This window comes from Aquarana catesbeiana, linkage group LG10 (genome assembly GCF_042186555.1).
Source record: "Aquarana catesbeiana isolate 2022-GZ linkage group LG10, ASM4218655v1, whole genome shotgun sequence".
Taxonomy (NCBI): domain Eukaryota; kingdom Metazoa; phylum Chordata; class Amphibia; order Anura; family Ranidae; genus Aquarana; species Aquarana catesbeiana.
The window spans coordinates 175,732,735-175,756,280 of NC_133333.1; positions in this window are offsets into that span (position 1 = coordinate 175,732,735).

A 23,546-nucleotide genomic window follows, 5' to 3' on the forward strand; every position below is an offset into this window, starting at 1 on the left:
TTTATCTTCTCAATCAGCACATCACCCACAGTTATTACCTCTTGTATCTCTTGACCTTCCCTCTTAGATTGTAAGCTCTAAGGAGCAGGACCCTCTGATTCCTACTGTATCAAAGTGTATTGTATTTGTACTGTCTACCCTCAAGTTGTAAAGCGCTACGTAAACTGTTGGCGCTATATAAATACTGTATAATAATAATAATAATAATAAATGAATGAATGCCATTTTCTTTCATCCTTTGTTGCAGCTAAGTGCTCCTGGTTTCCTGAAGCCTTTTTTAACCCACTCCCTAAACAGAAGAAAAATAATATCTGTGCTCAGACTTAGAAATCACAAAGTTGCTAGTATAATTTGTTGACTACAAATAAAAACAATATGTACATTCATGCAGCACTAAAACCATAATAACATAACATCAGTTCATTCAAGTATTAAGGAATTGTATCCATTCAAATGACCCCAATGCAGAGTGCAGGAAAAATAGATATCCAAATTTAAAGCGTAACTCCACTTTTGTTGAGAAAAAAAACATTCCCCGCGGGTAATCTATGTACATTGCAAGGATTACGACAACCTTTGTTGCAGATTCCTACCTTTTGTTATTCTGAAGAAATCTATGTGTGTTTGTCTGTGCCTAGTGGGTCTAATGGGAGTGCTTTCATAATTATCAGTCAGCTGTGGCAGCTGCAGGGCACTAATGAGGAAAGCTGCTGGGTCTGCATCCCTTGAGACATATTTCTAAAAGGAACGTCTCACCAAAAATGACATTTTTGTTGCAGGGGATGCCTGAAATCTGACTTGTATCTTAGGCAGACTTCTGGAAAATTTGGTGAACCAATTACACAAGTAGGAAATTATGTTTCTGGGGAGTGTTCAGAACAGGAGGACCCAATATTTTATCATTTTTTAAAACTCTCCATTGTTTGCGGAGTATTTTTTAATATCATAATACTGATTGGAAAAAATAGCTAAAAAGGGATCATCTAAAGGTATCCGACCTATCATCCTTATTCGATTTTTCAGCCAGCGTCTTGACCCTATTGTATGTACCAACTTCCTCAAGCATTCCTTTAAATTCCTCAGCATTATACTGCTTGTCAATAAACCTTGATTTCAAAAGGTATGCCCGCTTTTGATAATCCCCCTGAAGAGTACGTTTGATTTTGATAAACCGGCTTTTAGGAACAGACTTGAGCCAGCAACCAACTTCCTGTCTAAATTCTTTCCAGTGTTGGCTTCAAGGTATTTCTCAGATGGGTTTACAAATGGCAAAAACAGTGGACCATGCTGGCAGAATGCGTGTTGTAATGGTCAATTGTCTATCGATCTCTATTGGGGACCCATGTGACAGGGTGCCAATGCAGAAACACAATTGGGAGACAGAGCAAAGCATTGCCTGAACAATTGACCTTTACAATCACCAGGTATTATTTTATTAAAATAATGCAATTTGAACAACTTTAGGGCTCAGCTATGATTTGAAGCTGCAGGCACTGTGGAGGAATTCATCATCAAAGTTTCCACACAAAACCCTGAAGTTGTTCAAGTCATTCTCTTAACAGCTTAACCCCTCCCTCCTGCTTCCCCTACCAGCAGTGATTCAGAAACATTCTAATCTCTGTTAGCAGAAAGCAGGAGCTCTAGAAAGGGGAGCAGGGGGGAACTAAGTTGTTGAGGCAGGTCTTTTTTTTCCAGGAATAAAAACATTTGTTGAATTTTTAAAGAAACAGGTACAGACAGTGACAATAGTGTATAAAACTGTACAGCGTACATTGGTATAATCAAAAAAAAAAAAAAAAAAAAACAATAAAAAAAAAACAACAACAGGTAACCACCTCCAGTGACTATATAAATTTGGATGCAGAAAGAGGGCACTTTAGAGGCATTTACTATATAGAATATATAGAGGCATATAATATAATAACCCATGTGGTAAAAAGTCTGTAATGCAAAAATGAGCACATATTATTATTTTTTATTTTATTGCTTGTCCCTCTGTAGAAGGTAATTTCCGGTGGGTGGACCGAGGCGTTACTTCACGTCCGCTGAACCATCGGCACATGTGGAGAGACAGGTGTTGCAAGAGGAGAAGCCCACCTGGTGAAGGGAAAGGAGGTATGATTAGCCTGATGTGTTTAGAATGTATACTACACAGTAGGGATGAGCCGAACACCCCCCCCCCCGGTTCGGTTCGCAGCAGAACATGCGAACAGGCAAAAAAATTTGTTCGAACACTTTAACACCGTTAAAGTGTATGGGACACGAACATTAATAATCAAAAGTGCTAATTTTAAAGGCTTATGTGCAAGTTATTGTCATAAAAAGTGTTTGGGGACCTGGGTCCTGCCCCAGGGGACATGTATCAATGTAAAAAAAAGTTTTAAAAAACCTCTGTTTTTTCGGGAGCAGTGATTTTAATAATGCTTAAAGTGAAACAATAAAAGTGAAATATTCCTTTAAATTTTGTACCTGGGGGATGCCTGTAAAGTGGCGCATGTTTCCCGTGTTTAGAACAGTCCGAGAGCAAAATGACATTTCTAAAGGAAAAAAAGTCATTTAAAACTACTCGCGGCTACGATGAATTGTCTATGGGAGAAATCAAAAGTGCTAAGGGTTAATATGCAAGTTATTGTCATAAAAAATGTTTGGGGACCGTTTACGTAAACTGGTGACCCCGCCCCCTCTGACACCACGGGGAAAGCCATAGGGAAGTCCCTGTGCGCCAGAGGGGGGGTGGGGTCACCGGGTGGCCCCGCCCTCAGTTATATAAGAGCTGTCACAAGAACAGAAGCGTCACACAGCGGGAGACTCTCATTAAGGCAGATCGTCCGGAGGATGAAGCGGGGAAGGAGAAGCCGGAGGAAGATAAGACTTGAGGAAGAAGCAGAGGACCGGAGGAAGAAGCAGAGGAAGTTAGAGGAAGAAGCAGGGGAAGAACAAGGTGGAGGAAGAAGAAGAAAACCGAAGGAAAACCAGAAGAAGATGGAAGAAGCGGAGAAAGAAGACGGCATTAATAAAGGAAATGTCAAAAACCGTAATGGGGTACATTTGTACCCCATTACCAATTCACACAGTGGGGGCCGGGATCTGGGGGTCTCCTTGTTAAAGAGGGCTTCCAGATTCTGATATGCCCCCCGCCTGCATACCCCCACAACCAACGTGCAAGGGTTGTGGGGATGAGACCCTTGTCCCCATCAACATGGGGACACGGTGCTTTGGGGGGCTACCCCAAAGCACCCTTCCCATGTTGAGGGCATGTGGCCTGGTACAGTTCAGGGGGGTCGTTCTCTCGCCCCCCCCTCTTTTCCTGCGGCCTGCCAGGTTGTGTGCTCGGATAAGGGTCTGGTATAGATTTTTGGGGGACCCCATTCCATTTTTTTTTATTTTGCCGCGGGGGTTCCCCTTAAAATCCATACCAGATCTGAAGGGTCTGGTATGGATTTTGAGGGGGAACCCCACGCCATGTTTTAAAAAAATTTTGGCACGGGGTTCCCGTTAATATCCATACCAGACCTGAAGGGCTTGGTATGGAATTTGGGAGGACCCCCACGCAATTTTTATTTTAAAATTTTGGTTCAGGGTTCCCCTTAATATTCATACCAGACCCAAAGGGCCTGGTAATGGACTGTGGGGGAATCCCATGCTGTTTTTTTCAATGACTTTTATGTGTATTGCCGGGACCGACAATTCATTATAGCTGTGAGTACTTTTAAATTACTTTTTTTCCTTAAGAAATGTAATTTTGCTCTTGGACTGTTCTAAACAAGGGAAACATGTGCCACTTTACAGGCATACTATAGACACCCCCCAGGTACAAAATGTAAAAATTTTAATATTTCACTTTTATTGTTTCACTTTAAGCATTATTAAAATCACTGCTCCCGAAAAAACAGACGTTTTTAAAAACTTTTTTTTACATTGATACATGTCCCCTGGGGCAGGACCCAGGTCCCCAAACACTTTTTATGACAATAACTTGCATATTAACCCTTAAAATTAGCACTTTTGATTTCTCCCATAGACAATTCATTATAGCCGTGAGTAGTTTTAAATTACTTTTTTCCTTTAGCAATGTCATTTTGCTCTTGGACTGTTCTAAACACGGGAAACATGCGCCACTTTACAGGCATACTATAGACACCCCCCAGGTACGAAATTTAAAGGAGTATTTCACTTTTATTGTTTCACTTTAAGCATTATTAAAATCACTGCTCCCGAAAAAACGGTCATTTTTGAAACTTTTTTTTGCATTGATACATGTCCCCTGAGGCAGGACCCAGGTCCCCAAACACTTTTTATGACAATAACTTGCATATTAACCTTTAAAATTAGCACTTTTGATTTCTCCCATAGCCTTTTAAAGGGTGTTCCGCTGCTTTCGAATTTGCCGCAAACACCCCAAATTGTTCGCTATTCAGCGAACGGGTGAACAGCTAATGTTCGCATTGAACTCATGTTCGAACCGAATATAAAGCTCATCCCTACTACACAGTAATAAGTAACCACTTAGCACAAGGAAAGTTCACATGGGCGTGACATTCTTGAATGAGACACTGACAAAATTAGAGACGCATTGGGTAGACACATCATATGGATAAACCTTGGATGTCATTCCAACTGGTTCACATTTTATCATACTTTTTTGGAACAATTAAGGTGGGTATCTTATATAATGGCAGCATGTATTTAATTTCTGTCTTCCACCCTGTCACAGAAGGAGTAGACTGAGATTTCCATTCTAACAGAATCTCTCTCTTTGCATAAAAGGCAGTATAAAAACAATGGACAGTTTAACACAGCTGGAGGTCTAGGGCAGGACTTTTAGGATTTCAGTGCTTCTGCTGTGAACTCAGAGGTTGAATTACTCCACACTACATGCAGCCACAGGGTTCAGTAAAGACTTGCTGTAAATCTCATTTCCTGTTTAATAAGGGTATGAAAATTCTTGAATGTCCATAGACCTGACCACACATTCATTTCAAAGATTATTGAATATTAGGTAGCGCAGCCTTGTGTTTGGCTAAGAATAGATAGATTGAGAAAGGTGCTGGCTGCAGCTGCTCTTTGTGGCTGCTGCTCTGTGGTGCTGAACTGGTAACAACTATATCAGTAAGAGGAGGGAGCTGCTGAGCAGTAATAGTTCAGCAGTCAGGCAGCATTGTACTGCGGGAACTGTAGGCCAGAGGAGAGAGAGACTCTACTGTAATCAGGAGCTTTTGAACTGCATTTCCAAGAGAGATGGCCAGGAGGAGAGGAAAGAGCTGCATTATCTCAGGCTGTACAGGACACAGCTTCCTTTTTGCCATGAGAAAGACTGGAGAGTGCACATCGCTGTCCTATTGCACAATCACTGCTGCATATTGGTGGCCTGAGTGGGATATGGAGCATTGAGTTTGGGAGTGACAACAGCCAGAGTCAACTGTGTGCAGAGCAGAAAGTAGACTAATCATTGTGATCCGATGTTGAGCTGCAGTATTGCTGGGACTGGTGAGCTACTGCTGTGGATACTTACTATCTGCTGCAAGAGAGAGAGAAAGACAGAACCCTTTAGGAACTGGCCATACAGCCATATAGTAGCCCTTTTTCTGCCTGCAGGCTTGAATGGGACGATTCTCATGCGCACCATCTGTACAACTGGGCCCCAATGCTAGCTAGCTGAAAAGATAGGACTAAAGACTGACCCTTTACAGCTGCTACATAAAGACTTTCACCTATTTCTTATGCTAAGAGGTACCTCTCGGGGGACATTGTACCATATCCTAGCCATTCTTCTAGAGTGCACTGCAGAATAGTTATAGTATTATTATTCGCATTGTAATTAATGTTTATATGCACTGTTTATTACTGATCTTGCTAACTAATGAATTGATTATAATCTAGTGGTACAGAACTGTACCTTAAGTCACTTTGGCCTAGAGATCACACTGTTTAGCAGACTGCGTCTTAATTCTTCTTCTGTGTGCTAATTATGCTTAAACCACCATTTACTCTAGCTTATACCAATACATTAGGTTAATTTACCACTAAACAATATTGTGTCTATTTCCTGATGCTAACTCATCGTTGTGTTAAAGGTATCCATGCTTGTGTTCCTATAGGTGTGTGCAGTACCTTTCACTCAACCAGGTGTGCTAGAGGGGCTGGGGTTATTCTTAGAGTTCAGGCTCAGAACAGAGAACCTAAATAATCAAACTGCTCCTTTGGGGGGTAGTGCTATAGTAGAACAAATGAAAGCAGACTTAATGGTTTACTGGACACAGCGTTTCAAGTCATTTAGTTTCACTTCTATTATTTCGATTCCACACTTCATTCATTGTTGTAATTACTGTAGGTGGTAATTAGGGTAACAAATCCAACCTTTTTATTTATATTAAATCTTCAGCCATTGATTGTGTGTCAAAAATTCTCCAGCCATGTGTCATACTGGATGCTGCCGGAGCCTGTGAACCATTCCGACCGTGAACTCTGTAAATAATTCACTGGCCTTAATGAGGACCCACCAAGTGTTTCTGGAAAGCCTAACGCTGGCTATAGATATAGTGCAGGCAAAATATGACCACCAAACATCTTATCATAAACACTGAGCAAACAAAAAAAACACAATGATGCAACCAACACAGCACTGCAATCCATTGTCCTCAGGTTATTTTCCTCCCTCTTCTGATATGTCCAGCTGTAAAGGGCAAGTTTGGAGTATATACCCTTTCCTCAGACTGACAAATGGGTATGTACCACTACCCAGTAATATTTTCCATATTTAACTACTGTTTTTGTAGCATTTTGTAAGTCAGACAGTCATATACACACACACACACACACACATATATTTATTTTATTTCAGGGGCACCATATTGCACAGGGCACCACATAATCCAGGGCAGGTCATGAGCATAACTTTATCCATAGTCTATTTAACTTTCATGAAGCCTAGAAACACACAGGCTGCCTGTGCAGTTTTTTCTTTTTTATTCATGGCAAGCAAGAGGTTAAAATAATAATATAATCTGGAATGACATTTGCCCTACTGATTCATGTGAAGTGTAAAATTAAATGACAGGTCCACTTTAAGTTATCCATTATGATTGTTCTGCATACGCTGTCCAACTGGCTTACAAAAGTGCCCAAATGATTTGTATTGGACAACTTTTGGACTCTGTGTACATATAATTTTACAAACGAGTGTTGTTTTCCATCTCCACTCTTGGCAGTTTGGAACCTTTAATCAAAGCAGAAATATCTTCTAACTACCTTCAGCAAAATACTTTACACATTTGCCGTGATGAGCCAATTAAGGTTCATTGTCTTGCACCATTTAAAGTGCAAATGAGCTGGTAAGTGAGAGCAGCAGTCAGTCATCTCTCTGCTGTGGGCCCAGATGTGGCTATGGAAGTTGCTGGCTGTGAGATGCGTGTTAAGTAAAGAGGAATAATTGCCAGAAAGGCTGCCTGTCTGTTGTTTTGTGACAAGCTAAAGTGTATGTATGGTGAAAAAAAATAAAAGAGCCGTGCGTGAGATTGAAAGGTAGAAACTTATTGGTGTAGCTGATAAGTGGATTGCAGTGCATCACAAATTAAAACAATTTCAGGAGTTGACATGTACATCTTACTATCATCACTAACCTCTATCACACTGTCAGAGGTAGCATAGTATTTACCAGATGTCCTTGTGTGTAGGGCAGCAGGTAAAAACCAACAAATGCATCTCTGTAAGTATTACATCCAAATATGTAAAAATGCCTCCCCAAGGAGTTGCAAAATGTTGGGTTCTTCACCTCTTCCCAGTGGTGACTCGCCATTAAATGAACCCAACAACTCACCAATGTACCAGTAATGATAATTGGGCTTTATTTAAGCAGGAATAAGCTTTGTAAGGGAAGTACTGAAAAAATTCAACATGATATGGTGAATGCAAAGGCAGCCACAGAAATAAAGTTACAACCAAGTATGTGACACTTGTTTCCTTTTTATCACCTTGCTGAAAGGCAATGAAACAAACATAGTAATGTCCTTAAAGGAGAACACAGATAATTCAAACTAACAGTGTGTCCTGTATACTACCCTAAGCCCCTACCTAACCACTGGCCAGTGGGGTAGTAAATATAAAGTTTGACAGTGGTGGGGGTCATTCGACTATACATTGGAGCATTCACATCTCAAATGAGGGTATTTGTACTCAACAAGTAAAGGAAGGGCAATGCAGTCTCAAAGGTAGAGCACTGCTGAAGACACCAAAGTTCAAATGACAGCAAACAAGACTAATACATGTAATGCCCCGTACACATGGTTGGACATTGATCGGACATTCCGACAACAAAATCCTAGGATTTTTTCTGACGGATGTTGGCTCAAACTTGTCTTGCATACACACGGTCACACAAAGTTGTCGGAAAAGCCGATCATTCTGAACACGGTGACGTAAAACACGTACGTCGGGACTATAAACGGGGCAGTAGCCAATAGCTTTCATCTCTTTATTTATTCTGAGCATGCGTGGCACTTTGTGCGTCGGATTTGTGTACACACGATCGGAAATTCCGACAACGGATTTTGTTGTCGGAAAATTTTATAGCCTGCTCTCAAACTTTGTGTGTAGGAAAATCCGATGGAAAATGTGTGCTGGAGCCTACACACGGTCGGAATTTCCAACAACAAGGTCCTATCACACATTTTCCGTTGGAAAATCCGACCGTGTGTACGGGGCATAAGAGTGTTGAAAAGCTCCAAACCTCATTAAATGCTTTCCAGATGTCCTTCATTGAGCAGCCTGTCCCTGATGGCCACTCCTGTAGGCTGGATGAAAGTGAATAGAAGTAGGCTGCCGTGGCCTTTGTGTTGCTGGCACATTTATGGAGGGTCAGGCAGGAGTATCCAGCAATGCCCCAGACCTCCCCAAATGTGTTCCAGTTACTTTCCTGGTGACCTAATGGGTTTCCTCCTGAACTCCAGGGTTCTTTGTCCCACTAACAGACTGCACAGCAGTCTTCATGCAGGCTCCGGGTTGGCGTTTCTGGCTCAGGGTCTCAGCTGACCATACAGTATCTCGCTAGCCTGCTTTGCATCTCCCTCCCAGACCACTGCACATTCCGGTCTCTCTCTCTTATTCGCCTGGCTCTACCTGGCCCTGGTTTCATGGGTAAGGAACAGGGCTGATGTTTCCAACAGTGGATGTGCACAATCACAGTGCTGCTTTCTGTGCCTACTCTCTTTCTGTTCTATGCCACTCACTGGCGGGAAGGACATCAAAGTGTGGCATGGCTGAAGATGCCCTGGGCAGTGTGTAAGCAGGTGCAGTCTGCTTCCTTCACTGTAGGTGGCGCCTAACTGGAGCGGCATTACATCTTGAAGAGGTCAAGGGAAACTCAGTTTCTCTGTGGTTTCCTTGTTCCTGGAAGCAGCTTTCCGGTTGGCTGTGCTGCATCCAAATGACTCTTGGCAGGCATCTTGGCAGTCTTTTTAAGTCCCTGCCCCCAATTTTGGTGCATATTCACGTGCGGGTAGTGTAGGGACAGGCCACCCATCTGTTAGGGACAGGCCACCCATCTGTCAGGGACAGTGTTAGTGGCAGGGAAAGCTTCCAGGCGAGAAGGGAAAGCGTCGGGCTCACAACTTCCTTGGTCATATTGTTGTTTGGGTATTAGACGGCCAAACCGCATTCTGCCCCTCAAGACAGATGCTGTCAGTTTGGCTGATACCTGCCAGGAGAAGAGCTTGTACACTTGTGCAAAACTGGAGATAAGCCTGGAGTTCGGCTGTAAAGTGTTCTTACTTACATTATGAGGCAATGCCCTTTGATATGTTTTTACATATATACAAACTTTGTTTTGATAAATAATGTTCCGACTCATTTACTTGTGTGTGTAAATTTGTATAACAAAGGTGCATAGGCGATACCAGAAAAGAAGATAAAAGATTCATAAAGACATGGATGAGCGAGTCTGGGGTGGAGGAACTTGACTGGCCTGTACAAAATTTTTTCCTGTAGTTCTACTTTAATGCAGAAGATGAAAGGCACATTATGCTTACTTACCTTCGACCAGTGGCGGTGCGTCCATAAGGGCACACATAAGGTCACATGGCGCTGCCCCCTCTCTCCAGCCACCCCTCTAGCACCAATAGATAGATTCATGCATTGCATGAATCTATCTATGGTCGCCACTGCCACCCCCTATTCAGGTGCCCGGCCCCTTTTCGGGTGTCGGGTGCCTGAATTACAGAGGCAGGGTTTTTTTTTTAACACCTGATTAGAGCCATATGCTCTAATAGGCGTCAAAAAAGGTGACCTGCGAGCGACATGCTGGGCGCTCGCAGGTCACTCAGCTGTGTTAGAAAAGCGAATGAATATTCGCTTTCCTAACACTAAACCGCCTCTCTGCCAATCAGGTGCTCGGATCTGTTACCCATCACCTGATTGGCTGAAATGACAGGCACTGTGATTAGACGCCTGTCACGGAACGTCCCACACTCCGCTTGAGTGCTTCCGTCATATACCACTTCCTCCCAGTCTGTATACAGATATCCCAACCTCTCTGAGCACAACACAAGGCGACACTTGCTTGTTGCTACCAAGAACTCACTTTATTCAGAACCAGAATACAGTCTTATATACACAGGAGAAGATTACTCTAACAATACAAATGTAACCTAATTAACATGAGCTAATTATCTAATCCTTTATACAGCCTAGGTGACTGAGACATGACCTTTCGCCCAGACTTGTGGTCCCCGAGCTTCACACAGTTAATTAACACAATAGCAGTCGTCCCGTCTCCTACATTGTATAGAGGACAATGTCATTAGCTCATTCAATTAACATAAACACAGGTTGATGACACCAGCATCTCCTCACAGGATGTGTCCCAACAGAATGAATCCATTGAAAATCCAGGGCCCATAATCAAAAGGCAACAGGCTTGCATACAGTCCTCTCCAACAGCCTCTGTCCCGCCTAGATCTGTGACATTTCTCCCCTTTCGGCAGGAGACTAACACAGGAGGAGACCCCAGACGGGTTGACTCCGAAGTTAGTCCATAGTTCCAGTCCTCTACTGCCTGTACCCACACAGTACCCCAAACAAATTGTTCCAAACAGAGTATTACTCACCCAGCCAACCTCTGCCTCTCTCAGAGAACATATCTGCCGCTGGGGAGAGGCCTGGACTGGCTCTTCTCCCTGGAATCCTTTCTGCCGCTGGAGAGAAGACAGGGTGTCTGGGCTCACTCTGTCATGCTGTTGGGGATCGGGGCCCACTGCCCAGCATCCCTGGGGTATACAGGTGGAGACTGAAGTCCCATCCACCTTCACAGGAAATCCATCCTCTGTTAGTTGAGGGCAGAGTCCAGCAGTCCTCGGTCCTGTTGCCAGCCCTTCTGCTGGAAACCCCACACCATCTGTTCCGGCTAACTGTTGGAGAGGGAGGCCGACTGCCCCACCTCCCTGGAACTCTGTAGTTGTTGCCGGTGCTGGGCAGAGGTTGGTAGCACTCTGCCCTGTTGCCAGCACTTCTGCTGGGGACTCCGCATCCTCTGCTCCGGCTAACTGTTGGGGCAGGAGGCTGGCTTCCTCCACTCCCAAACTGTGTAGCTGCCATTGGGGAGGTGAGCCGGCTGCTTCCTTTTCCATTCCCTCATCTGGCTGCTGGGATGACATGTCGATGGTACTGTCTCCCAGGTACACGGATCTTTGCTGGGGAGGAAAGCCCACTTCCTCCACCCTGGCCAACTGTTGGGGAGGGACAACACACACCTCCTCTCCCTTCTCCCCCTGTATCTGCTGCTGGGAAGTGATTGCCATCTTCTCAGCCTGAGCCTCCACAATTGCTGCAGGTGTGGGGCAGAGGTCTTGGACCCTCTGTCCGGTTGCCAGCACTTCTGCTGGGGGTTTGCCAGGTGGTTCCTCCTCTACAGAAACGTCTATTAAATCCCCAGTCTCTGGAATTGGTAAAAGTGTGGGACAGAGGTCTTGGACCCTCTGTTCAGTTACCAGATCTTCAGCTGGAGAAGTTTGTTTTAACTCCATAGATGCTGCTGGCAGAAAATCACATGTCCCTGTCAGTGTTGTGGGAGAAAGGCCGACTACCTCTTCTCTCAAGAAGGCCGAAGCCACTGTTGGTGCTGGGCAGAACACAGTGAACTTTGGCCCTGATAGCAGCTCTTCTGCTGGAGGCTCATCAGGTTGTTTTTCCTCAGCAGAAAAGTCTATCAAATCCCATGTCTCTGCAACTGATGTCTGGGGATAGAGGTTCACCATCTCCTGTCCATGGAACCCAGAAGATGCTATCATTTCTGGGCAGAGGTTAGCAGAGCTCTGCCCTGTTGTCAGCACTTCAGGTTTGGGGACGGCAATCTCCGGATTTTCCACTGCCGATTCTCTGGCATGCTGCTGAACTTGTTCTAGCAGTTTCTTGTATGCCCTTTCCAGATGCTGTTCCTTCCTTAGCAAATGGTCCAGATCAGGTTTGAGCTCTGAGACCCCTGCAAGACCGAGCATAGACTCTCTATATTCTCTCAGGTCCTCAAGGTCAGGTTCCCCTTCATCGCCAAACATAAAAAGATCTGTAAGGTTCTCCCACAGCAATCCAGGGCCGCCAAAGTCATATCCCTCTGGAGAGCATTCTGTCGTCTCCCCTAAATATCCCTCCTCTGTGTGCCATTGCAGAGCCCGATAATGATTGTCCAGCTCTATCTCCTGCTGGACCAACCTGTCCAACTCAGTCACCCATTGCTCCTGAGGCTGCTCTCCCAGGAATGCCATCCGCAATGCCCGTTGGTCACTGGCCCGTTGCTCTTGGGTTGGAAAGCACTTGCCCTGTTTTATACCAGCGAGACGGAGGGCTGCAATCCAGAGCTCCACCCGAACCAGCTGCCTGAGCTCCAGGTATTCATCCTCAGACACAGTCCTGGTGTACGTTGAAAGGATGATCCGCAGCAGCCCCAGGAATTCTGATGCCAGGTCCATATCTCTGCTGGGGTGACTGAAGTCTGCTATCCTGATCTTGGATCCAGGTGGAGGTTTAAATTTCCCAGACTGCAGGAAGCTTTCCCGCTGCTTGCCACCAATGTCACGGAACGTCCCACACTACGCTTGAGTGCTTCCGTCATATACCACTTCCTCCCAGTCTGTATACAGATATCCCAACCTCTCTGAGCACAACACAAGGCGACACTTGCTTGTTGCTACCAAGAACTCACTTTATTCAGAACCAGAATACAGTCTTATATACACAGGAGAAGATTACTCTAACAATACAAATGTAACCTAATTAACATGAGCTAATTATCTAATCCTTTATACAGCCTAGGTGACTGAGACATGACCTTTCGCCCAGACTTGTGGTCCCCGAGCTTCACACAGTTAATTAACACAATAGCAGTCGTCCCGTCTCCTACATTGTATAGAGGACAATGTCATTAGCTCATTCAATTAACATAAACACAGGTTGATGACACCAGCATCTCCTCACAGGATGTGTCCCAACAGAATGAATCCATTGAAAATCCAGGGCCCATAATCAAAAGGCAACAGGCTTGCATACAGTCCTCTCCAACAGCCTCTGTCCTGGCTAGGTCTGTGACATTTACCCATCACCTGATTGGCTGAAATGACAGGCACTGTGATTAGACGCCTATCATCCAATCATAGCAGAGGATGGGAAGATAGGACAGGAGAAGACATCGAGGAGCTGTCCCACCACCATCGAAACAGGGTAAGTACAGACGGCGGGCAGGGGGGCACACTGGCAGCATTTGATATGGCACAGTGGCTGCGTTTGATGGGGCACAGTGAGGTTGCATTTGATGGGGCACAGTGAGGCTGCATTTTATGGGGCACAGTGAGACTGCATTTGATGGGGCACAGTGAGGCTGCATTTGATGGGGCACAGTGAGGTTGCATTTCATGGGGCACAGTGGCAGCATATGATGGCACAGTGGGAGAGTTTGATATGGCACAGTGGCTGCGTTTGATGGGCACAGTGGCTGCGTTGGATGGGCACAGTGGCTGATGAGCACAGTGGCTGCGTTTGATGGGCACAGTAGCTGATGGGCACAGTGGCTGCGTTTGATGACACTGTGGCGGCAATTGATGGCACAGTGGCTGTGTTTGATGGTACAGTGGTGGCAATTGATAGGCACAGTGGCTGCATTTGATGGATACAATGGGGGCAATTGATGGGCACAGTGGCTGCGTTTGATGGCACAGTGGCTGCGATTGATGGTACAGTGAGGCTGCAATTGATGGGGTTTTTTTCAGAATTTTTCAGTTTGTTTGCACCTCCCAAACATTTTGAGCACCAGCCGCCACTGCCTTCAACATTGCAAGATTTCCAGCAGTGCTATCAGCGCAGAACTGGTGGAAACCAGTGGGATCCAGGTACACCCGTCTACTGTCTAGAGACGTCTAGCCAGAAGTGGTCTTTATGGAAGAATTGCATCCAAAAAGCCATACCTCCGATGTGGAAACAAGGCTAAACTATGCAAGAAAACATAGGAACTGGGGTGCAGAAAATTGTCACCAGGTGCTCTGGATGAGTCAAAATGTGAAATATTTTGCTGTAGCAGGAGGCAGGTTGTTTGCTGAATGACTGGAGAGCAGTACAATAATGAGCGTCGGCAGGCAACAGTAAAGCATGGTGGAAGTTCTTTGCAAAGTTAGGGCTGCATTTTTGCAAATTGAGTTGGGGATTTGGTCAGGATCAATGGTGTCCTCAATGCTGAGAAATGCAGGCAGATACAATATCCATCATGTCATACCATCAGGGAGGCATGTGATTGGTCCCAAATTTTAATCTGCAGCAGGACAATGACCTTAAACATGCAGCCAATATCATTAAGAACTATTTTCAGCATAAAGAAGCACAAGGAGTCCTGGAAGTGATGGTTTGCCCCCCCCCCCCCCCACAGAGCACATCATCAGGTCTGTCTGGGATTACACGACGAGACAGAAGGATCTTAGGCAGTCTACATCTACAGAAGACCTGTGATTAATTCTCCAAGTTTGTTGGATTAATTTACCTGCTGAGTTCCTTCAAAAACAATGTGCAAGTATACCTGTAATTGATGCTATTTTGAAGGCAAAGTGTGGTCACTCCAAATATTGATTTGATTTGTTTTTTTCTTCTGTTTATTTACTTTCCATTTTGTTAATAGACAAAAATAAACTATTAACACTTCTATTTCTGAAAGCCTTTTTAATTCATAGCATTTTTTCACACCTGCCTACAACATTTACACAGAAGTGTGTATATATATATATATATATATATATATATATATATATATATATATATATATATATATATATATATATATATCATAAAATTTTGCAGCAAAAGTATTTTTTTATGAATAAATGATTTATAATACACAACAGAAACAAAATATTCTTGTAAAGTAATATTGATTCTTCCAGCAATGATATGCTTTAGGAATTGAATAAAAAAGGGGCCTGCAATTACTCATGAGACATTACCTTGTACTTAATTGTAATCTGTCTAACATGCAACCGAATGAGCAGTAAGTGGTATAAAAAGGCAATAAGCAAGCACCAATTAGCAGCATAATTTGACTCATGCTGGTCTAGTCAATAACAGAGCATTGATGAGCTCATTTGGTGTTCATTGGAAGAGAAGACTTTACTGGAACAGAGCAAGGGAAAAACAAAACCGGCCATTGTTTTTTAATGTTGTACGTAACCAAGGACCTCTGGGTTCTGAAGCAGATAGTGAACAGCTAGGTTAAACTGGGCAGTAATTTATGAGGATACAGAAAATTATATATATATATTTTTTAAAGGACATTATCAAGACAAAAATTAAACATGTTTCACCTAAGTGGGTTATTTAAAGTGGACCTTTGGGTAACATGAATAAATTGCTGACTTGTCACAACAGTAATAGTATACTTTTTATTTAAAAAAACTGTACTTTTTGTTATTAAAAAATGGTGTCTGACCTGCAGGAAAGTGCCTAGGCCGAGATAAATTTATTAGTATGCTGTAGACAGGACACATTTCCTCAGTCTCTTCCTTCCCAGTGATCACAATGCAACACTATAACTTTCACAAGTTCACAAGGTAAAAGGCTGTCAGACATTTGTGAACATAGCCAATAACTGCACAGACATCTGTATTTATATGCGTGTATCATCTCTGCGCCAGGCATCTCAGTTCAGGAAGTATTCTGAATGTGAATCGTGGCTTATGGATGCAAAGATTGTGCCACGCTTTACAAAAGAAAAGCAAAGATGAGGCATTCTCAGGGGAAGGACTGGGAGTTTTGTGGAAGATATTAAATACCTGGAAGTGTTAAACTCACACATGTCTGCATTTAACATGAAAAAATATAGGGTTCTAGGTCCACTTTAATAAATTACAGCTTTCGACTATTCAACTTCTATGAGAAAACTGAGAGCTGTGTTAAATCAGCCTGTCTGGTTGGTATGGGAGATGCTGCCATAGTGTTTTAGACATTGCTTGCTATAACTGGTAGTTTGCAATGACTGGTAGCCTTATATATCCAGTATTTCTTCTCATCTTGCATTTTACTGTCCTCTGGCACTGTCTGACCCAGTCTGTGGGGAAACAGATGAGGAAAAAAATCTCCCTTATGGAGATACACACAGCAATGAACTCCTGACAAAGGCTCTCTAAGCCTTCACTTTTCAATTTTGAAATTTGTTCTTGCACTTTTCTGCCCATGCATATCTTCTGTGTCTGACAGCCATCAGATAGACAGAAAGGTGTGGGGATTGTCCTCACTTTCTGTTCTGTATGACACCTGATGAATTAGCAGGAAATTGAGGGATATTCCCCCACTTTCTATTCTGTCTGACATTCCTGAAATAGAAAGGAAGGGAGAAGTATCTTATAAATGATGACACAAATAGTAATTTAAAGCTAACAGGGGTTGTAAAACTGCATTACCACCATACAATTTATTAAGTCCCCAAAGACAAATTAATACTCACAAGCAATTAAAAACAGCAGGCATTTAACAAGTATATTTCAGCTGTGGGTGGTGAGTCCCATCATAAAACCATCTGATTGGAAGGTTAAATGGTCCATTTAAGAGTTGACAGGAGACTAGGTTGGTTCAGGTTTGAGGAAGGGGGCTTGACTCCTGAAACGTGTTAGCTTTCCAATCAGGTGGTTTGAAGATGGGACTCACTGCCCAAGGCTGAAGTATACTTGTTATATGCCTGCTGTTTTTAATCAATTGTGAGTAATTTGCCTCTGGGGACTCAATAAATTGTATGGTGGTAATGCACAAGGAGTTGCACCCTCTTGTGTATGTTTTTTACAATTTACTGGAGATTTCCTGACCTGTGGAGGGCTGCACCTGAAAAAGTATTGTGCACCTAAGTACCATCTGGAGCACCTTGGATTAAGCGCTGAAGCGTTTTTGATATTATATGGACTTTTATATATTTACACATTCTCAAGAAACAGTAATTGAGCTTTAAAACATGCACCAAGGATTCCCTGTAGCTGCAGGCACTGTATAGTAATTCATCCTCAAAGTTTACAGAAGAAGCACTTTCACTTTCGGCAGCTCAGCTCACCTGATGCCTCCCTCCCGACAGTGATTCTGCAGTCTTCCAGCCTTCTAATCTCTATCTTAATTGCTCCACAGTACATGCAGCTATGGAGGTCAGTGATAGCTTGTTTTAAAGCTCATTTACTGCATTTTATAAAAGTGTCCATAGCCTTGCATACCACTCTATCTGCATGGTAACTTGTTTGTTGTCTTGTGCTAGGGGGTTAGGCTTTGGCAAAATTAGAAGTGACTGGTACTAGTGTTTCAAGGACCTAGTGAAAAAAATTCCACTTCAAAAAATGGTTTTCAGACAAAATTATTTGAAGTTTTTTTAAGTGTATAAAGTTTTGTAAACTGATCTTTGAAACACAGTACTTGAAGTATTTTGATACGCTCTTTATTTTAAAAACAAATGTATTTATTGCAGGCCCACATATAACTATGCTTATATGCTTTCTATTACTCAACAGTAGACACCAAGGAAAGTGCAAGAAACTTATAAACCAGTGGTCACCAGCTGGAGTTTTTTTTGGAGACTGGATATACCTTCTTAAAATGGGTCTGAAAAATACTCCCATCTCTTAAAGGGTGGTAAATTCCAACCAAGCAATTTTTAGAAAAAAAAAACAAAAAAATTAAATTACACTAACCTTAAATATTCTCCTCACTACCCCCCCCCCCCCAAAAAAAAAAAAAAAAAAAAACAAAGAAACACATTTTTGCTGAACAAAAAAAGTAGACATAGAACTTTTTATAGCAAATTTTGGATAAGCAGCTTAATGTGAGACGTTTCCTCATTATGAGTCACACCATGAAAATGCATACGTACTGTATGAACAACCGATGGATCTCCAACAATGCAGCTAATAATGCGGGAATGTAGAAATCCAATAAGAAGGTATAATAAATCGTTTATAATGATAAGTCATTCATGCATGCACAGAGCTGCCACAGATAGAATCTGTAAAGTCCTTCAATCTAGCATTCATCAGACCAGTGCTCAAATCTAGTACATCAATGTTGGAATCCAATGTTGTGTAAAACAATGTCTTTATTATATTGTATCTAGTGGCCACTATCATCATAAACTACCATCAATGCCTACGTTACCTCTTTATATATTATTGTATCTTTATTATTTTTAAGTAAATCTTGTGACGCCCTTTCATGTACAATGCTCAAGACACGAATGCTGCTCCACCGCGGATCTGCCAATACCTACAAGGTTCATGTGCTGCAATGTATAGCTATATGTTATAAACCTACATAGTTACTGTACATAGTTGGTAAGTATGCAATGATAAGCAAATCAATTCACAAATTGCTCAACAAAAGAATTTTTTTTTTATAATAAATTCAAGTATGACAACTAACAGTGCATATATGCAGTAATCCATAGGTGTCTAGGGATTGCACAGGAGGTGTTTTTTTTTCCCCATCATTGCTTATCATTATTTATAATAGTGTCAGCCTGCTAAATTAGAGAGAACCCGTACCGCGGAAGCTGTGCCCTTTGCAAAGGCTAGTCAGTGGTATTCAGTATTCAATCAATTTCACGCACCTTTCACCACAGTGAAACACTTCAAAGAAACAATAAATAAATTGTGCTGTGCTTCTATTACAATATATATAAAATATGTCTATAAATAAATAATCCACAATAAGTGTATAATAATAATATGTGTATATCACTACAAATGAACAAAACACATCAAAAAACATCAATTAGTGAAAAATGTCCATCTGTGATAATCCGTCCATCCAATTGCACTGCTTCCAATAAATGCAAGGAAAAGTGTATTCTCTCAAAGAAAGGACATCCATCGAGCCCCAAGAGGTCCCACCTTAATAGTTGACCCTCATCACAAAGGTCAGTTGCGCATAATAACACTTTTAAGACCGAGATGGCAAAAAGATTCCTTCTACCTGTGGGCTCCCTGCAGCTGATCTTTTCCCATAACTTACCATGCATTGTTCTGCATTGTATGGTGTGGTGGTGACCATCTTGGTAAAGGAGCAGGACTTTGCTTTCTCATGTCAGACCTATCCACATAATGACTGAGGATCTAAGGACTGATGGGGTAACAATGTAAAAACAGCAGGAGAAGTGTGGAAAGCACAGATTCCACACAATGAATCAAGAAGAAAACGGAGGATCTTTGCACTGCTAGTCCTCAGGTATAGCTTGCCCTTCAGCAAGGAGAACAGTGAGCAGCACAGTAGTGACATTAACAAATCTCACTCCAGATCCTGGGAAACTAGCAGTCAGAAACAGCTGCATTTTACATATATAGCTATAAGGCTACAGAAGAGGCGTGCCTATGCATTATCACATACCAACAAGTACACTGCTATTTTCCAGGAGGAATTAGGCCCTATTCACACTTGTATGACCTGAAAGTCAAGCAACTTTGACGTGACTTTGCCGTGCAACTTTGATGTGACTCTGACACGACTTGAAGCAATGCCTGTGTAATCTTGAGGTCTAGATTCAAGTCGCATCAAAGTCAAACCAAAGTAGTGCAGGGAATACTTTGAAGTCACACAGATATGAACGGTACTCATTGGAAATCATGGGGTACGACTTTGCAGTCCCGGTCGCAGGACAAGTCACACACGTGTGAAAGGGGCCTTAAAGACACCCCTGTGGGGTTTATTTATGAAAGGCAAATCCACTTTGCATTACAAGTGCATTTGGAAGTGCAGTTGCTGTAGATCCCTGGGGGACATGCAAGGAAAATAAAAAACAGCATTTTAGCTTCCACATTGATTGGATGATAAAATCAGCAGAGCTTCCCCTCATTTCAGATCTACCCCTCAGATTTACAGCGACTGCACTTCCAAGTGCACTTGTAGTGCAAAGTGGATTTGCCTTTCGTAAATAACCTCCTATGTACTGCTAAGATAAAATAGGCATTTCTAGATGTTTCCTTTAAGTTTGTCACTTTTAAGTTGAGGTCTATGAGTTCAGGTTTATTGATTTGTATTATCAATAAGCACATAGCAGGTGGGTGAACACACAGGGCTCCATTTACAAAGCAGCAGTATAGCCTCATTGCAGCCCCACTGCTGCTTAAAAAAAAATACACATTGATAAAGCACAGTACTGTGCAGTACAAGTGTGCACTGTGTTCTGCTTGCTTCAGGACTCAGGAGGTGTTTATTCAGTAAGCTGCTAATTTGCCTTGTAGCCCTGTACCAGTTTTTTTTGTTTATATAGTGCCTTGAAAAAGTATACCCCTTGACATTTTTCATATTTTGTCATGTTACAACCAAAAACCTAAATGTATTTTATTGGCATTTTATGTGATAGACCAACACAAAGTGGCACATAATTGTGAAGTAGAAGGAAAATGAATAAATATCTGAAAAATGTGGCGTGGATTTGTATTCAGCCAATCCAGCCAATGCAGTCATTACTTTGTAGAACCACCTTTCACTGCAATTACAGCTGCAAGTGTTTTTGGGGATGTCTTTACCAGCTTTGCACATCTAAAGAGTGATACTTTTGCCCATTCTTCTTTGCAAAATTGCTCAAGCTCTGTCAGATCGGATGGAGAGTGTCTGTGAACAGAAATTTTCAAGTCTTGCCACAGATTCTCTGGACTTTGACTGGGCCATTCTAAAGCCTCATACACACTATCGGACTTTGTACAAACTTTCCCGTGGATTTTTGTACAAAGGGCGTTGGCCGTAAATTAATTAAGCATACACACGGCAGGACTTTTTCAGCCAACTTTCACCAAATCACGTTGTTTTTCAGCTCTTTACCGCCACCCTTTGGTCAACTTCTGTATTGTTGTCTGATCTTTTGCATTGGTTTTGAGCATGCGTGTTTGTACTTTGGACTAAAGTCCTATGGACTTGTGTACACACAATAGGATTTTGCACCATAGGACTTTTATTGCCGGAAAGTTTGTTTACACAGCCAACATTTGTCCGATGAAAACCGAAAAAGTTTGTCCGATGGAGCGTACACACGGTCAGATGTTGCCTTAAAACAGATAATTTGCATGTTTGTTATCAAAAATTCCTATCGTGTGTATGGGCCTTAACGCATGAATATGCTTTGATCTAAACCATTCCATTGTAGCTCTGGCTGTATGTTTAGGATCATTGTCCTGCTGGAAGGTGAACCTCCACCCCAGTCTCAAGTCTTTTGCAGACTCTAAGCCCCATACACACTATCAGATTTTCTGCTGATTTTTGTCTTCAGATTTACCAAAACCATGTAGTGCAAGGGCCTGTCTGATTGCATACAAATTGAAACTCCTAAGGTTTGACCTTATACCTTATATTATATGTTTTTGGTAAATCTGAATGAAAAAATCAGCAGAAAATCTGATAGTGTGTATGGGGCTTAATGGGTTTTCTTCTAAGATTTCCCTGTATTTGGCTCCATCCATTTTCCCATCAACTCTGACCAGCTTCTCTGTCCCTGATGAAGAAAAGCATCCCCACAACATGATGCACCCACCACCATGTTTCCCAGAGGGGATGGTGTGTTTAGGGTGATGTGCAGTGTTATTTTTCCACCACACAGTGTTTTGCTTTTAGGCCAAAAAGTTCAATTTTGGTCTCATCTGACCAGAGCACCTTCTTCCACATGTTTGCTTCGTCCCCCACATGGCTTCTCGCAAACTACAAACGGGACTTATAGCTTTCTTTCAACAACAGCTTTCTTCTTGCTACTCTTCCATAAAGGCCAAATATGTGGAGTGTACGACTAATAGTTGTCCTGTGGACAGATTCTCCAACCTGAGCTGTGAATCTCTGCAGCTCCTCCAGAGTTCATGTACTTCTTCCATCTAAGGTACCTGGTTGATCCTGCCAGTCACCTTTCTTTCTTGTTCTAAATTGATCATGCAATGCACAGAAACTAATCTGTGTTAGCGTAGTCAGTTTTTATCCTTTCCCTGGCCATTCAGAGGTACGGGACACTGTGCAGACACACAGTATGTCTGTATTGTGTAGTTTGTTCAACCACCACACCCCTCAACCAATCAAAGCCAACCTCAGGCACATGCCCCCTCCAAACCACAACCTGCTTCTTGAGCATGCCCCCTGCTCATGCATGTTGTCTTAGGCTGAACAGGCTTTGGAACATAGGCATATGGTGTGTCTGAACAGTGTCCTGTAACCCAGCCCTCCACTATCAGGAAGAAGAGATGCTTGGTCACATTACAGAGCTTTTTAACTTTGGAAAGTGTCTGTAACATAGTATATTCACAAATACTTTAAGGTCCCCAGAGACAACTTGAATTTCAGCTGATTCCTGCTGATACAGCAAACATTAGAGCCATGAGTGGCCCTACAAGCACCACCTGACCTGACAAAAGTCGATTTAAAAATCGACTCAGCCAGGCAAAAATTATAACCGAACAATGACTGCATCCTATGATAGTGTGCACTTCTTGGCAGTGCCAGCAGCTGCAGGAGCTATTGGTACTGATTTTCTTTAACAGATAGGGATGAGCGGAATTAAATTACATATTTTAGCATTGTCAGAAGCAGAAACTCTCAACTTTGCTCATTGATTGGTTGGTTAATTGGTGAAATTTGCTTTAATTATTTTTTTAATTACTTTTTTTTATTTAAAGGGATTTTTTTTGGAATGCATTTAGGATAGATCAGTTTAATTCCTTTAGTTTTCTCTGTATTTCTGTTTTTTTTCTTTGTGTGTGTGTTTTTGATTGGTATCTATTTACTATCAACTTTTGTATTTGATTTTTTTTCACTGTCCACTTTTTCAGCTCCTAATGTACATTCTTCATAATATAAATAAAATAAACAAAAAAATCCAATAAAAAGAGTGGGGCCCCCTAAAATAGGATGTGTGCAGACCTGAGAACTCAAGCCCAGATATCTAACCGATAGAGCCCCCAAGAGAAATAAGAAATGTTCAGGTGGTTTACTTCTTTATTATCTACCAAAAAAGTGAAATAATAGTTTTAGATGGATTGACCCCCTAAACTCAAGTTGTCACCTAGCACATAGCAGACATAGCCCCTTTGCAA